The sequence below is a fragment of the Cygnus atratus genome, chromosome 5, assembly GCF_013377495.2.
Source record: "Cygnus atratus isolate AKBS03 ecotype Queensland, Australia chromosome 5, CAtr_DNAZoo_HiC_assembly, whole genome shotgun sequence".
NCBI classification, from domain to species: Eukaryota; Metazoa; Chordata; class Aves; order Anseriformes; family Anatidae; genus Cygnus; species Cygnus atratus.
The window spans coordinates 21,508,200-21,525,070 of NC_066366.1; the positions used below are offsets into that span (position 1 = coordinate 21,508,200).

Sequence of the window (16,871 nt, forward strand, 5' to 3'; positions counted from 1 at the left end):
CAGAGGAACTCAAAGGACTTCAGTAACAGAAAGAAATGTTTGTATGCTCCTGCAAGGAAACTAGTAAGAAATGTCTGAGCCAGATGCACCAAGGTCTGTGACTTGACATGGCAGGTCGTCTTCTATTCTGCATAGCACAACGGTGAATAAGTAGGATCAGGGAGATACGCTTTATATATATGTACATACCAGTTTTGTGTCAAATGCTGAAATGTATGAACTATGAGAAGATGTTTTAGATACCTTCCATCTTTCCCTGGAGAGCCAGACGTTTTGTTCCACTTCTTCACTGCAGTCAAATCTGCAGTTATTACTGGGTGTGCCACAAGGGAGTTAAGTTAAACTTGGCAGTTACTGATCTTGATTTCTTCAGTCAGTTCTTGATCTTCCTATTTTTCCCTTCAAAGCTGACTGAGTACATTGTTTTTGTTTGTTTGTTTGTTTATTTGTTTGTTGTTTTGTTGTTATTTGATTTTTTTGTTCCTAGGCCACTTCCGGAAAATGATAGATTCTGATTAAACTTGAAGACTTGAAACTTTTAAATGACTCTAGTGTTCCGTTTACTATCAAAGTGGCCAAATATATTGCTGAGAAAAGTAGCTGCTACAAGAGGTATATATGGTTATTTTTTTCATTTGAGTAATATGTAAAAACAGCAGTCACCTCTTTCTTTTTTGCTAAATTTTTTATATTGTTAATACAATCTGATGAAATCTTATTTGCTTTTAAGAAACAAAGTCAAGTTGCAAGAGTACCAAGCAAAGCTGTTAGAAGGCCATTGATGAAAGTTCAGAAGAGCTTAGTCCTGGATTTTTTTAAGGTATCTCATGACAGTAGCTGTTACCAAACTTAGACTGAAAAGTGCCATAACTATGTGCTTTGATGTTTCTTGGTCAAGTCTTGTAGCCATGTGTGGAAAAGCTCCATGTTCAACATACCTGTGTTCTAAATGCAGAAAAAATAAAACAGGATTGAGTAAAGAGAACCATTGCTAATTACTAACATCTTCTGTAAATTAGGATATATGCATGAGCTTCATCCATCCAGATAATTTATCCACATAGACAGTAAAAATACATCTGCCCTGAGTTGTGCTTTATTATGTGCGCTTAAAACAAGTTACATGTTCACATGAATAAATCTACTCATTTAAGATTTTATAAATGGATCATAGAGATAGAAGAATCTTGTTTCAATTATCCAAAATACAAAATATTTTTATATTAGATATCTTTGATGCAGTCTTGTCTATTTACAAGGAACTTGAATATTTTTTTTCCTGAAAAATTAAGCAAGAATAGTTTTGGCTTGTAATTCTACTTTTTACTTTTCTTTTTTAGGCATCGCTTGGCATTCAAGCTCTTATGTTTAGCCATAAATAAAGAGCCAAACATATGTTTAGCCATAAACCAAAATCTAACTTGTACCAGTACGGCTCTGTGTGCCCCATGCCTCCTTGCTGATTGTTTTTCTTGCCATCTTTCTGTAAGCACTAGTAAACTTCCAGTAAATTCTCTGTGCAATGAAGCATGTGGCCTGCATGCATGTTTACTTTGTATGTTTCTACTCATTGTTTAAAGTCAAATGTTTTTGTGTAACAAAAGGTCCTGCTTATGCCCAATGTTAAGAATACATATAAATAGGGGTACATCATAGAATACAATATACGTGCTATGCAGTAATTATTTGCAGACAACTTTCTGTTGACTGCAACAAAACAGAATTAGCCAAAAGCATGCAAAAGTATGGCCCAGTTGGGATGTGGTTGTTTTCAGTTTGATACATGTCTGTGATGCTCCAGCTGAATTGGCAGCACTTCTAATGGCCTTGTTTAGACGAGAACTACTCGGACTCTGATCTTATGTTCCCCAGGGCAGCAGTCACCTTCAGGCTCAGGCTGAGAGGAGCATCAGTAAAGTGATACACGCATCACCATAAAATTGGATTACCAAATGCACAGGAAGCATAATCATTTCTTGTTAATAAAAGTCAGTTAATGAGCAGAATTTCCAAAGGAATTTTTTTTCCAGAACTGGCACAGCAGTAACAATGCAAGTTGGTCCACTCGGTGTGGAGTGACCTAGGATAGTTTGCTAATTTATCAGTAGTAATACTACTTAGCGCAGGGATCAGGCAATCTATGGCATTTCAATTTAAAGTTGAGTGAAGTTGGACACGCAGTCCAACTAGCAGTGGCAAGCATTACCTGTGAAGGGTCAGTGTGATGACACAGTGTCCTCTCAAGCTTCGTCCCTAATCTCACTGCCAGGTATAAACCTTTTTGTTTTCAGCTTCCTGAAAAGTAGCTGTTTTATTAGTATATGGTACGTCAGAAGCTTTCTCCTACAACTGCATATTTTCCTAACCAATAGCGATTTAAATCAGTCAATGCCTCTTCAATTTACTAATAAACTTCCCGTATTTTCTTTTGTTGGAAAATTTGGCCCATAATACTCCAAGCAAGGCAAGTGAGGAAGGGAAAAAATCCTTAGAACATCAACACTGTTCGTTCAGTTTTTAAATTAAACAACATACAGCAAGGTAGATTAATTTTCTATTTCTCTGCACCGTGGTGTCAAAGAACCCAGGCAGAGTCACACCCTTACGTCCTGAAAGCAGTGCCGCTTGGCTACTGCACAAATGCCATGATGCTGTAGGCATTGCTAGACACTGCTTTTTGCACAGGTAACCCATGTGACCTGATCTGACGTTTTGACTGTTAAGGGTTCTCTTAAAATTAAGCCTTAAGGAAATTGTTCTTGAGTTGCAACCACTCATCCTTAAAAACAGCCAGTAAAATAAAGCTAAACTATATTTTGACTGAGATTTGTCCACACCTCTCTCTTCTTAGCAACATCCTGAGCTGCTGCAGAAGACAGTATTTCACACAGCACTCCAATTAGCTCAAGTATGTAACACCCAGTTCATTTGGATGTGTACTGCTCAAGCTGCTTAATGACAGTGGCGTATAGCCACATACATAAAAAGCATGTTTGACCAGCTCTTACATACTTGATCTGTCCCTTACATGTTTCAGACATTTAACACTGAAAGTGAATTATGTAGAATTGAATTAAAAAGATGCATTATGTTGTCTTTGCAGGGGGACCCTAAAAATGCCAGTGCTATGCTACCAGTCTCTCCAAAATGTTTTGTGGTGGTTCTTTTGGTTTTTGATATACATTTTTTTTCCCTGAGACATTCTCTGGAGAATAAATGGTTTATTGCATGTAACAATGAAAGGGGAAGTGACATCTAAATATAGCAAAAGGAGGCCTGAAGAATTTTTCTGAGAAACAGTCCAAAACAAAAGCAGACTTCCAACCCCCCACCCCCACCCCCCCCCCTTAAGTAATCTGTGGTAGATTAACTCAAATTCACTTATGCTGTAGCTGAATATGAACTTTTCTCAATGGTCTTATTCCCACTTCAATAGTCCCAGTGATGGGAAGCGCAGAATCAGAGTGTAGAAGGCAGGACGTGGCATCCAATCTCCTTCCTCTGCGCCTGCACTCTAGCTGCTTAGCGAGTGGCAGCACTCACATGAAAAAACAACTTGAGATGATGACTACCAGACAGCAGAGCATGCTCTCCATATGCATATTATCATATGTGCCAATTTGTCCACTTATAACACAGGAAAACCCATTGTTTATATACTTAAAGAAGTTTGCAGATGAGAAGAGTGTATTTCTGAAACTTGGTGGTAAAAAGCTAAATTTAGTAATGGAAAAGATTACAAAAAAATCCTATTTTAAGCTGGCACATTTAATGAATTGTCTAGCCTAAAATTGGATTTTTTTTAAACCAATGTTAATATTCGAGTATTAAAATTCATGTGAATTATCTCACTGCCAATGAAGTGCAATGTAGAATTGCTGAGATGTAGAATTGCTGAGATGCCCAGTTGCTGCTTTTGGGAAATATTTCTTATGTTATAACCTTCTCTGGAGAATATTTTTATTATGATATTTTTATATGCATTTTTACTTAGTTCTCAATATTCTGAATTAAAAAAAAAAAAAAAAGGTTTTGTATGAGACATGTTTTCTGTGGCAGGCCTCGGGGATCCTGGAAACAATTTTGATTAATACCTAAAAATAGAAATATTGTATAATTTAAAAATACAGCCTATCATTATGAAGGCAAATGCTCTTAGTCTCATCTTCTCTCATGTAAGGTTCATTGTAAACACCAAGGAAAAAATATTGTCACAGCTGTACTCATGTTTTACAGGAAACAAAGACACGAGGATAGCGGGCTGAAGCTTTTGCCACCATATTTACCTGAAATGCAGTTAGAGGAATAAAAAAAATTTCCTGTAGGAAAAGTCAGGCTTTCTTTTATGATACTTCATCATCAAGTATATTTATGAAGTGAGCAAGGATGGCACTGGGAGATGAAGAGAATAGAAAAAATGCAAGTAAATGTTTTTTCACATTGAATCTGAGACAAAACATGATCTAGCTACAGCTCACTACTTCCTTGCAGCAGCAAACAAATGTGCTTATCCAGTTTTTGTTTACCACTGCAGCCATGATTTTAAAATGGCCGTGTTGCCCAAACTGTATCTATTTTGGTTCTGTTATTGTGAACGGCTCTGCCTGATGTATAACTGGCTAAACAATGCTATTGTTTAACGTTTATGTTTTCCTTGAATGCAACTAGAGGAACATGGAAAAAAACTCACTCAGTTGGCTTAGTATAAGCCTGTGCTGGTCTGCAGAAAAGCCAGATGTGACTTGTCAAGTGGTGAAGTGTTTAATTGTCGGGGAGTCAAATGACACGATCATGGTTGGTGGGAGGGTATGCTGATTTTTTTCATTCCATATTCCTCCTAGTTCCACTCCGAGGCCAACAAATCTGGGAACACTTCATTTTTGTAAAACAAGAACTTTCAAGCTGATTGGAAAGAAACTCAAGAATGCGTGATCTTTGGTTCAAGCCGCAAGTGATCTTTAGTTCTAGGCTCCCTCTAAAACTACAGTAAGTATAGATACGTACAGACCCTCAGGGCTTCAAAGATTTGCAGCCCTGATTTTCCCATGTAGATCTGGAGCCATGGCATAAAGGCTATGCACGTACCCTGTAGGTGCAAAGAATAATAATAGATAATCAGTAGGCTTGGTATGAACTACCAAAGTCGTCCTCTCCATCTGAAGGCAGCTGAACCTGGGCAAGCTGAGTGAATACCCTTTTTTCCAGGTGGGCAATTGCCTACCTTTCTGGTAGGTTTCTTTATGAACCTACTCACAAAGCTTTCTTTGCCATAATGCAGGCATGGCTCTCTCTTTCCTTTCTGCCCCTCAGAGCAGTAGTTGTTTAAAACTGTCGCTGCATGCACATTTATCCACTCGGTGTCCTGCTCAGTTTTGTGCATTTCCAGCAACATTCCAAACCACAAACTGAAATGATTTAGGATAAACAGTAATTTGTAACAACTCCTGAAGCTTTGCTAGCCAAAACAGAAGTGGAAATGATGTTGGACTTGCTGACTATAGAGCGGAGAGACTTCTGAAGCAGACAGGGAAGATGAAACTACTGCAAAGCTTCTGAGAGCAGGAAAGTGAAACGGGAACGGAACTTACCTTGTTTGTCAAGTGTGAAATGAACGGTATGGCTACAACACTTCTGTGTATAACAGGCCACCTTTGTGTAGTTATGTGAGAATTTTTTCCATTCTATAAGTTTGCCAAAAAGTCTTTGATCCATAAGTGAGAGGAGACACACCAGCTCTTAAAGTGCCTGCTGCTGCCTTTGGGAAGGGGCTTTCCTAGGCTGTAGGGTGTCTTGGCTGAGTGAACTTCACAGCCGATGGTCAGGATTCAAAACCGTATTGTTCGCTGGCTTGTTCCAGACATTAACTTAAAGAATGGTGTCCAGTGCCATGATTTTTTCCTTCAGGAGGTAATGAGTATATCAACTGTAAGGGACTGTGTATCAGCTGTAGGGGATTCTCTCTGACTCTAGGTTTGTAAAGCTGTACCTAAACTACAAATAATGCCCCCAAAACAAGTGAATCTTGTTTACCTTTTTTGTATCTAATGTACTTATAATAATGCAAGAAGTGAGCAGGACAAGTAAGCATTTTAAAAAGTTTTTGTTCATGCTAGTATCCCAGAACCACATAAAACTCAGAGATCTTCCCTGGCGACGTTCCTTACCTTCAGATAGCCAACACCCAGCCGTGGCTTGCAGAGTGACTTCAGCTCAGTACAAGTGCTGGAGAGCAACATGCTCCAGACAAGTGAGGCAAGAGAGATTTCTGTGAAGATGAGGCAGGCCATTGGGAAAAGCAGCAGGAAAGGAGCAACTACAAAGGCTGCAGAGGAAGCAACAATATTGTTGAGGGACTATTTTTCAAATCAAATGAATGCTAAAGGACAGGACAGAGAGGAAGAAAGAGGGAAGCAGAACAAAAGATAACAACACATGCTACTATGGCATGTATAGTGAGAGAAAGAAGAAGAAATAGCAATTGAATCAGTTGCCTAGTAGATTCATTCCTTCAAAATGGCTTATGCGAGATACACTATCATGTCACCCAATTGTCGATGCAGCAGTATGTCAGAAACTCTCCTACTAATTCTTAGAAAAAGACACTCACTTAAATTCTCAGCAATGACTGTCACACAGGCATTCACTTGCATTCGACAATCAGTCCCACATATCCTAGTTTCACCCACTATGCCAAAACAGGAGAGCATTCCTAGGGCTAGGTGATTCTTTATGGCAAAAGCTAGTTTACCCCCTGGATTTGTTTAAGCTGCCACAAAGATATTTGTGATCTCACATTAAAATGATCATATGATTTCACCTTTTTTTTTTTTTTTTTTGGTGACTCACATTACTGATGAGAGCACTCACCAGAGTGTGTGATGCAAAATTTTTGCCACTCTTCTTAAATGAGGATTTTAACCTAGAAAAGTGTCTCTTCTTTGAAAAATGAAGGCCATTTCAGATGATTTTAAAAGACTAGAAAGAATTCAAAGAGTATTGTGAAGTGCTTGTCATTGTTCAGTGGCAAATGAGCTTTTCTAGGGCAGGTAGATGAGAACTGAGTGCACTTACTGGTTCCTGCTTACTGTAATCCCTGGGGAACTGCCAGCTGTCTTTAATTGCTGGCAGCAGCTCAGTTCCTTCAGGGCAGGGAAGAGAGGGTAAATACCTTTAGTCTTTAATTATAGCTTCTTCTTACTCCCCTGTTCTGAGGAAATTTAAGCTGCTGATAACTCAGTCTGCACAAACTAGGGCCTAAGAGGGGAACTGATCTTCAAAAGCACAAATAAATGTGCATGTTCCCCTTTTTTGGGAGAAAGAGGAAATAGAAACAAATCACAGAGGTGTAAGAAAACGCATTTTGCGAAGACTGAGCATTGCTGTGCTCTTGCATGCTTCCCCCCCTATCGGAAAGGGTCTAAATTATTAGCAAAGTGACGGCTTTATCACTTATAGAAATATACCAAGGCCATAGGGACTGTTGTCGTGCAAAGAAAAGAGTTGTTGCACAAGTTATCTGGTTAAGAAGTCCTACAGTTGCTTAGTAGCAAATGCTCTCTAGAAATCAAAGCCTCTGAATTCACTGATAGTCACACCAACATCAGCAAATTGACCCTGATAACAAAACTTTTCCAAAGTAGAATGATGATGATGATTTGGTTGAGCTTTTTCCATTTGTTTTCTTATTTATAAATCCAAGATTATTCTATCTGTTAGCTGAGCTAAGATTCAGTGATGTTGACTCCCACTAACCAGACCACTAGAATGGTAAATAAGTATTATGAGAACAAAAACATAATTTCCAAAAAAAATAATAGCAATTTGATAAGATTACTTGTAAAACAGAGAAATAATAGAAGCACTAAAACAAGGAACAATACTGCAAAATTAGCCAAGTACCAAAACCTATTACATGTACAGGCCACAAAATCAGAAATGAAAGGAGAACATGAAAAGAATGCAGAGGACATACCTGCTGTACAGAAGGGCACTCGGATGCTTTGTGACTTTATGTGGCTTTCTCTCTAAGTAAAGTCCCAGCTGGATCTGTTCTCATCAGTCACTCAGTGAGTGATGGCAGCTCTTCCAGGTGGGTGTCTCTTTTGTAACAGGAGATGCTGGTAAGATAAGTTATATTAAGGTGCTACACATGACACTCAATTGCCACATTTCTGATATAATATACTATATAATATATCACTAATATAATATATCACTATATGCTATATAATATATCACTATATACTGATATGTAAAGTGTTCACACACACTAAGTGCACACTAAGAGCATTTTTTCCTGCGTTGCTTCAGGTCTAAAATCGCTCTACTCCATTTCATGTTCCAAATAGAATCAAAAAAACTGATGTGCAGAAGATGAGATACTTTGGTGAAATGGAATTATAATACTCATCTTTTTAACATTTTCTCAAGTATTTGTTGTACCAGATTAGTCACTGATATTGCTTGGTTTCCAAGCTGAAAGGGGCTGATCTGAACTTTGCCATGAGGCAGAGCATTAGATTATCCTAAAAAGAGCATTTTGATCTAGTGGTCTTGAAAGCTGAAAATGACAGCCTGAGGAACACTTCAGCATGATTTAAATGAAATTCAAACGTTTTGGTAGCTAAACCTTAATTTAAAATATGGGAAATTTCTGGAACTTCAAGTTACTTTGCATGTAAACACTAGTTTGGAATGAAAAAGGGAGGAAGGGAGGAAAGAAGATTGGACAGACTGCAAAGGCAAATGTTGAACGTACAGCAGATTGGATTTAGACATGCAGAGTTCCTGAAAGAAATAGCAGAGGGGGATAATTTCCAGAAAAGTTATATCATCGGTATTGAAGTGGTTTAGATTTTTCGAGAAGCATTTGCAACAACCTATCAGGTAAATACAGCCTGCACTGCTACTCCCAGGCCTGAAGGTACTGTATGGAATAACTGAGTGATTATCCTGCCCCTAGACGAGAGGGAGCAGAAGCCCGTGGGTTTGGTGGCAGATGAAACCTTGTACTTAAGTGTGCCTGTGAGACAGAGGAAGTGCTTTGATGCTCCTGCCTTCTTCCTATCAGTTCTGCCCGATCTTAACGAAATAAGTTTACGTGTAGGATGTGTCTGTCATTTGAAGGATGATGTGGGAGAGGTTTGTTTCAAGGATGGAAAATCCAAGGAATTATTTTCTCCGTATAGTTTATCACTTTGGAGGAGAACTCCTTAAGGCATTGTAGATGTGTTTCCTTAAAAATCTTTTAAACTTCTGTGGAAACTCTGCTCCAAAAAGAGTTAGATTTCTTGGTATGGGGTATTTGCAAAGCTCTTTCAAGGGCGTGGTGCAGTAGGTGTTGCTACAATCCCAGAAATGCTCCACATCTGAGGTGGAAGGGCCTGGGAGAAAATATGTTTTATCAGTCAGGATTGCTCTTTAGAGTGACTGTGCCAAATAGGTCTACCAACAGAGATTGCCTGAAAGGAAACCCAGCAACATCACTGTGAAAAGATATTAAAAGTATCCTTTTGATTTACATAATTTCTACCAATACAATTCATCCAAATATTTAATCCCATTTGCCAGTCTTATCTATAACTGTCTTTAAGGCCATCAGACAAAGAGAATCCTCAATGCCCATTTGTTCAATGCAGCTACATATTTCACAGTCAGTAGTCCAAGATATATCAGTGTTTAGTCCAAAGTTTTGCATGATTTTATAGTCCGCCATTCTATGTTTTTCTTATAAATAACAACTTGTATGGACAGAACTGCTTTTGCTATTAACTAATAGGTTTGCTTTCAGTTCCCATTTGCAATTTCAGCGTACTATAATAGAGTAATGCAGCAGGCATCACTGAGCTAAAAGAGGAAGTGTCAGCACGCAGGAGCGCTGCGCTGGCTTCTGCTCGTGGAAGAATGCTGTTAAATCTGCTACAGAAGGGGGTGGGGAATGAACCAACCCGAAATTAACAGAGTCAGCACAACCTTATATAGAATTCAGCCATTTCAGGAGTTACCGACCACATACTAACCTAGGATGTCCGATATTTTGAAGATAAACATGCAATGTACTTCATTGTATGATCCTAATGAGCTACTTTCAGACATCCTGCATGTAGGATGTGTTGTAACACTGCCAGCATTTTCCAGTTCTCTTGTTTTGGAATGTCCTTGCAAGTGGTCAGCTATCATTCACAGATTGTAGTTGATACCTGTACAAACTATTTCCCATATTTTGTTGCATAACTGAAGCAGGCATTCGGGGTGTTTAAAACTGCTGTGTTAGAGCAAATAATCCTATGATAGGTATGGAGTACTACTGGAAGAAGATAGTAAAGAGTCAGACATTATGCTTAAAGGATAGAAAGAGTTGTGTATCACTTCACAGTTAAGGATGTTTTGATGTTTGTATCTTCTAAATGTTTTAGGAGGGTATCAGTCCCAGGATCCTGTTTCTTACTATCATCGTTAATCGAGGTGAAGAGGAAAAGCAGATGGGGCTACAATCTTGAAGTCTGTCATTATCTTTATTATTTAAAACAGGATATCCTGTTGCTACAGCATAGTTCTTGCTGAAGTATCCATGAATTGCCTGACTCTGAATACAGAAGTCTCATCTTCCTCGCCTATCACTACGAGAAAAAATCTCTGACTTTCAAATGTGCTTATGGGCTAACTTCTGCCCACAGGTTCATGTGCAAACACCTACAGAATTATTCTTGAATTTCACATATCAGTGGGATACTACACTGCGATGGAAGGTGCAATTTACCTCTAAATATCTCTCTTAAGGCTGCTTCCTGAGTCTACCTGCTTGAGATAACCTCCAAGTATATTTGCATATCACTTCCAAGTCCAGTAATCAGGTCTTCTTTCAGAACATTGCTTATTGCTTTCCTGTAGAATTACTGATAATATTAAATGTTGGGCAACCTTACTAAGCAGAGGCACCAGCCCTGCCTGTGAGACTGGATTGGAATCTGGCTTTGATTTTTTATCTAAGTTTCCCAATACGGAAAGAAGCTCTGACTTGGTGTAAAGCTGGAAAGGCTAGCTCCTTCCTAGCTGTGCTCCCCTTCTTCCCAGTACAGGGACCAAATCTTTCCCTCTGGGTATAACCTCATTGTCTTGGTGAATCATCCCTGGGCTGGGAGATGCGGGCTGGCTTACATCCATCCACGCTCTACATGGAATGCAGATGCAGATTAGCTTCTTGTTTCTTCTTGGCTTCCTTTGCACAAGGTGAAGAGTTAGTTTAATATAGTCGGGAGACCACTAACATGTAGAAGTCAGGGTTTGGGACTTCAGAATTAAACTACTGAAAAGCTTATCAGTATGGACAATATTGCTCCATGATACATTTTGTATCCCTTCACTAAATTTTCTATCTGGGGTGGATACTTCTTTTGTCGCACATGTACAGGAAGGCTTAAATCTTAGTTGAGGCCTATTGATCATTACGATATTAAAAATTCCCACCAATGACACTGATTCTCCACTAGCAAATACCCAGGAATCGGTACCATAAGACTGAGCAGCCCCAGGCTATTCCTTCTGCCATCAGGGTCAGACCAGGGACTAGGGCATAGACCAGTCATTGTAGTCAAGCAGCTGTAATTACATACATGAAAAACTAGTGCAAAAACAAGGTAGACAAATGTTTCTAACAACAGTAACTGCTGACATCATAAATTAGGCACAGTATGAAAACACATTGTAAGCAGGTAACATTTCTCTGTCAGAATAACTCTGTTTCATGCTCCCTAAAATTAGATTGCAAGGGGCAATCTAAATGTTTTTCTCCTTGAATTACAAGTGGAAATTCTACAAAATTACTGTCAACTCCTTGTACTCTTTAAATTTGCAATTTGCTGTTCCTCAAATGATCAATGAAGAGCCATATTCTTGACTAAAGAGCTATCATATAACACAACCTTTAGTGAACAAATCTTTTGTTGGAGATAGACTAGAACCAAAAAGTTCAGTTCAAGTGCTCCAGTGAGTTTCATCTTAAAACATCAAGCCAGATAAGAATCTTTTTAAAAACTTTGTATTTCTGGAAACTAGGTTTAGCTAAACTTTTTTTAATAGGTGTTAGTATTTGAGCCAAATTGTGGGCTGGCCCAAACTGGTGAGGTCTTCCTGACTTCAGCAGAACAGCATTTCTTTACAAAATAATTTGGCCTGCTGCTTTTAAGGCTGGCACTCTGTGTAGAAACTGGGTAGAGTACATTCTTGCTTTGATGCAGGCTCAGACACACAATACATAGTCATTTTAATAAGTTACCTGTGTCCACCGAGATCAGTGTTTACAGAGAAATTTATAGGAACGACAAGATCCCAACGAGCTAATGTTTTACAGAATAAAAATGTAATTAATAACATAGAAACAACAGTAAAAGCATGCACAAAATGCTTGCCTAATAAAACAATGCTGGTGTCTGACCATAAATAGCTAAGAATCAGTGAAAAAAGGACACTGACAGAAAAAGTTTAGCCACAGAAACTTGGGGCAGACATCAGATCATAACCACTTTATATCTAGCCTCATTTTGGGGGTATTGGTACTGAGTACACAAGAACTGAAATGCAAAATCCTGTGCAGTAGCTGGAATAACTTTGTGTCTGGTTCACTGACATCCCATCTTTCTGGTGTGAGTCAATTGGTGGCCAAAAGGTAGGGTACAAAAAGAAAAATGGGTATGAATCATTTACCGTGTGCGACTCACTCACTCATCATGTGGGTCTTTGAATTCCTAAGGAGGTAAAACACAGGTGATGAAACTTGTAAGCAGTAGATCAGTAACCATGCATTATATGTCTTAACAAGTAAGTATACTTACTGTATTCATTATGCTTAAGTTGTGCTAGATAAGTAAGTGAAAGCTCTTAGGAGAATAATTTGATATCGATACTAATTTTCTCTTATGACTGCTTATGCATGAATTTTCCTACAGACTTGCAGCTCTGCCACAAAGCTCTCTACTATCAGATCAAAAATGTTCTCTTTAATTGGCCTGGGTCACAGTTTGAAATGTAGTTAGAACGGGAAACATTTTTGAGTCTTCACTGCAGTATGTCCACGTTTTCCTTCTGCTGGAGGTACTGTTTAATCCAATACAGACCTGGTATAAACACACCTGAGATGTAAAAGCTTTCTCAATCAAAATCTGCTTCTTCAAAGTTTTTTTTTTTCTAAGCAGGAACATATTATTATTATTATTATTATTAGTAGTAGTAGTAGTATTTATGTCTTGAGAAGGGTTGTGTTTTTCATCCTTTACCTTATATTGTAGTTTGCCATTCCACATAATGGAATGAATTTCAGGTCTCTGAGTTTTGTTGTTGTTGTTGCTTCTTTCTTTCTCTTTTTTTTAAAATAACCTTTGTATTAAGGAAGTTCAGAAAAATGAGAGACCAGCAAAGGAAGTCCAAAGTAAAGAAAATAGGAGAGAGACGCCCCAGCATCATTCACTCACAGCTGGCAAATAAAACCTGGCCCTGTCAAAGTTCATAGAACCATAGACCAGTTTGCGTTGGAAGGGACCATTAAGGACCATCCAGTTCCAACCCCCTGCCATGGGCAGGACACCTCCCACCAGCCCAGGCTGCCCAAAGCCCCATCCAGCCTGGCCTTGAACACCTCCAGGGATGGGGCATCCACAGCTTCTCTGGGCAACCTGTTCCAGTGCCTCACCACCCTCCGAATGAAGATTTTTCTTCCTTATATCTAATCTAAATCTGCCCTTTTTTTGTTTAAAATCATTATTCCTTATCCTACCACTCCACTCCCTGACAAAGAGTCCCTCCCCAGTTTTCCTGTGGGCCCCCTTTAAGCACTGGCAGGCAGCTGTAAGGTCTCCCTGGAGCCGCCTTTTCTCCAGGCTGAACAACCCCAAGTTCTGCAGCCTGTCTCCATGGAAGAGGTACTCCAGCCCCTTGATCATCTTTATGGTCCTCCTCTAGACTCACTCCAACAGGTCCATGTCCTTGTTATGCTGGGGGCCCCAGAGCCGAATACAGGGCTCCATGGGGGGTCTCAGAAGAACAGAGCAGAGGGGGAGAATCACATCCCTTGACCTGCTGGTCATGTTAACAGTGCTTTGTCTCTTGGCAAAATCATGCTCTCATTTTTAGACAGTTCTATTTAATACATGGATAACTTGTGAATAAGTCCAAACGGTACAGTGAAGGCCAAATCCCCATACATGCACAATTTGATCAGTATTTATTAATAAAAACATGTGAAGTGGAATTCAGGTACATGTTTCTTGACTTGCACGAATATAGATTTGGGGACCTGTAGAGACCTGGTTTAATCTTTCTACTACAATTCCGAATAAGGTCATTTCATCACTTCTGACGATGATTCAAGTTGTATGAATGGCAGCTTTCCTATAAACCAAACAGTCCAAAGTTTAATTGAACTCGTAGAGTGCACAGATTATCTTTCCAAAAGAATACACCATTACCAAACTAAAGAACTTTCTCATTTTTCCCTAGGGCCCACCAATAGGGCAAGCAAGTTTTCTTATTTCATTAGTAAACAGTAAAATTTTTTTCATTGTCTGTCTCAAGTGCCATAGGCCAGTGCCAACATTGAACATTGACATGTTCCAACATAATATTGAGTTAATTTTTTCCAGTCTGAATGAAGAATGTAGCTCTTACCAGTTAGCAACTAATCCAGTAATTCAGGTTTTAGAAGTTTGAGATTTTTTTTTCTCCTTTTTGCGTGCTAAGACATTTTACAGTGGTGGTGAATAGGGCATAATTTCATTACAAGAATAGTAAAAGGCATTAATAAGCTTTTACATCTGTAAAAATTACACTTTCCAATACAACTGTAAGTAACCACGGGCTTTTAATCCACAGATATGAAAGAATTTTTTGAGGATTAAAACACCTTATTCTTACTGTACATCGCCTCATCAGGAAAGATCATTGAAATTGATTTACAATACTTTATTCATACTTTGGGAGCCACGTCAAATTATTGGTTGGGATTACTTGTATGTTTTACTCACACAGCAGGGGAGTAAAACTAGGAGGAACAAATCTCAAATCTCAGTTTTCTGCTTCAGAATCACAGAATCATGAATCTTAGAAATGATATAATCACAGAATGTGATAATCAGAGAATCAGAGAATGTTATAACCTGGTGCGTGCCACTAGGAACCTTTAGAAATACTCTGATCTGAGGTGCTGAGCTTTCCTTGCACTTGTCTTGGATTTAGACTAATGGCCATTGCGTATGTTACCGGTGGATTGGGTACAGTTACCACATGTGATAGATAACCGATGTCTAATTTCTGCCTCACTTTCCCTTTGGCAATCAGATGTACGAGGGACATGAGTGAGGCAGGCTGTGATAAGGGGTTACTTCCTATTGTATGTCCAAATAAGTGATATAGCTGAGGGTAAACTAAGGCAAAAGGTGATATAAAAAAGTGATATAAAGATTATCCACTTCTTACTCCCTAGACTCCCTAGTCTTGAACACCAAAAAAATGAATTTATAGTAAAAAAACAAACAAACAAAGCAACAAAAAATCCACATAGGTGAATTAATTTAGGAAATAGCACTATAATTTATATGTTTTTGAACTATTATTTCATAAAGAAAGAAAAAGTAATACTGGAGTATCTGCAGCTTTCTGAAAGCCATGTTCTTCTGTACATACACATATTCGTTCCCTCAGTTCTGAGGATAAGAAACCTTCCAGGAAGTCGAAGCTTTACTGAGGAAGAGTCTAACAAAACGAGCAATGACTCAGCAGGGTGCCTCCATAAACACCCGCATGTCACTCATACATTTATCACGTCAACATTAGTAATATGCTCACCACATCAACATGTGTAATTGCAACACTTGAACGACCAACCAGGCAACCTCTCACATAGTGCTCGTTGCAGCAGATTGCATAAGACTGCACAAAGTAAACACACCGTGCTTTACAGCTGGCAGATAATTGTTCTGTGATTGCCATGCTTTCAAAAGTTGGCACTGAGGTTTGGAAAGTCAAGATGCTGACACTGTGTTTGTGCTCGCTGGACTTGTGCAACAGTGAAGTGGCTGAGAACATGGTAATATAGCAAGATTAAAACAAAAAGCTATCGCCAATTGCATCTTACTCATGGGGAAAAAAATAATCCTGCAAACAATCTTTTTCACAACATGATTAAGAAGTAAATAAGTTTAAATAACAAAATTCTGTAAAACTAAACCTTGCTTGATACATCAAAGAAGTTTATGATGTCCTTGGTAACATCTGAACTCGGTCCTTTGAAATGTGTAGTCAACATTTATTGACTTTTTCTTTATAACATTTGTCAAGAACATAAAGTGTTTATGGAAATCATATTTTATTTCTGGAGGAGTAGGACCTTTCAGTGTTTCCTACTACATCATTGTGTGGGTGGCTGAGGAAAAGTAAAGTTAAAGCAAAAGGATAAATAATCTGTGAATAACCTAACTGTTTTGTTTGGCAGGGCACAAAGCTGGCCTTTAGCATAAACTACTCAATTAAATTTGTGGAGGTGTTCAGGGTCTGTTTATATCACACTCTGATCTATTTACTCCAGAAGAGCGATATTTTTGGAAACTTCAACTTGGCATATGCACACAGTTGGGCAGTAAGGCTAACAGAACCATAAAAAATAATACTAGGTTCTAGCTTCCATAGCAATTAAAAACATGTAAAGGAATCCAAGATGTCTTGCTTTGTTTTAGTTGTAGGTGTACTTCAGTTTGATTTTGGCAGGAATTTTGTATTTTCTATAACAGAAGACCAATCACGTCTAACTCTATCTGAAGTTTACAATCCTTACTATCACACCGTGACATCAACTTTACTTCTTACTTTACTTTTCCTTCTGCCAT

At 38.6% G+C, this 16,871-nt stretch overlaps 1 long non-coding RNA gene across 2 annotated transcripts; it reads right to left on the reverse strand.

Annotated features, from left to right (window-relative positions):
- Nucleotides 1-104: 104 nt before the first annotated feature.
- Nucleotides 105-8,112, reverse strand: LOC118250752 (uncharacterized). 2 transcript variants are annotated; one of them, XR_004779526.2, is made up of 5 exons: nucleotides 7,973-8,112; nucleotides 6,165-6,322; nucleotides 5,005-5,086; nucleotides 4,287-4,392; nucleotides 105-945 (listed from the first exon to the last, which is right to left on the reverse strand). It is a non-coding gene; the product is annotated as an uncharacterized LOC118250752 (long non-coding RNA). The 2 variants fall into 2 exon arrangements; XR_004779527.2 differs by having other exon boundaries at nucleotides 4,691-5,086.
- Between the last annotated feature and the right edge of the window lie 8,759 nt (nucleotides 8,113-16,871).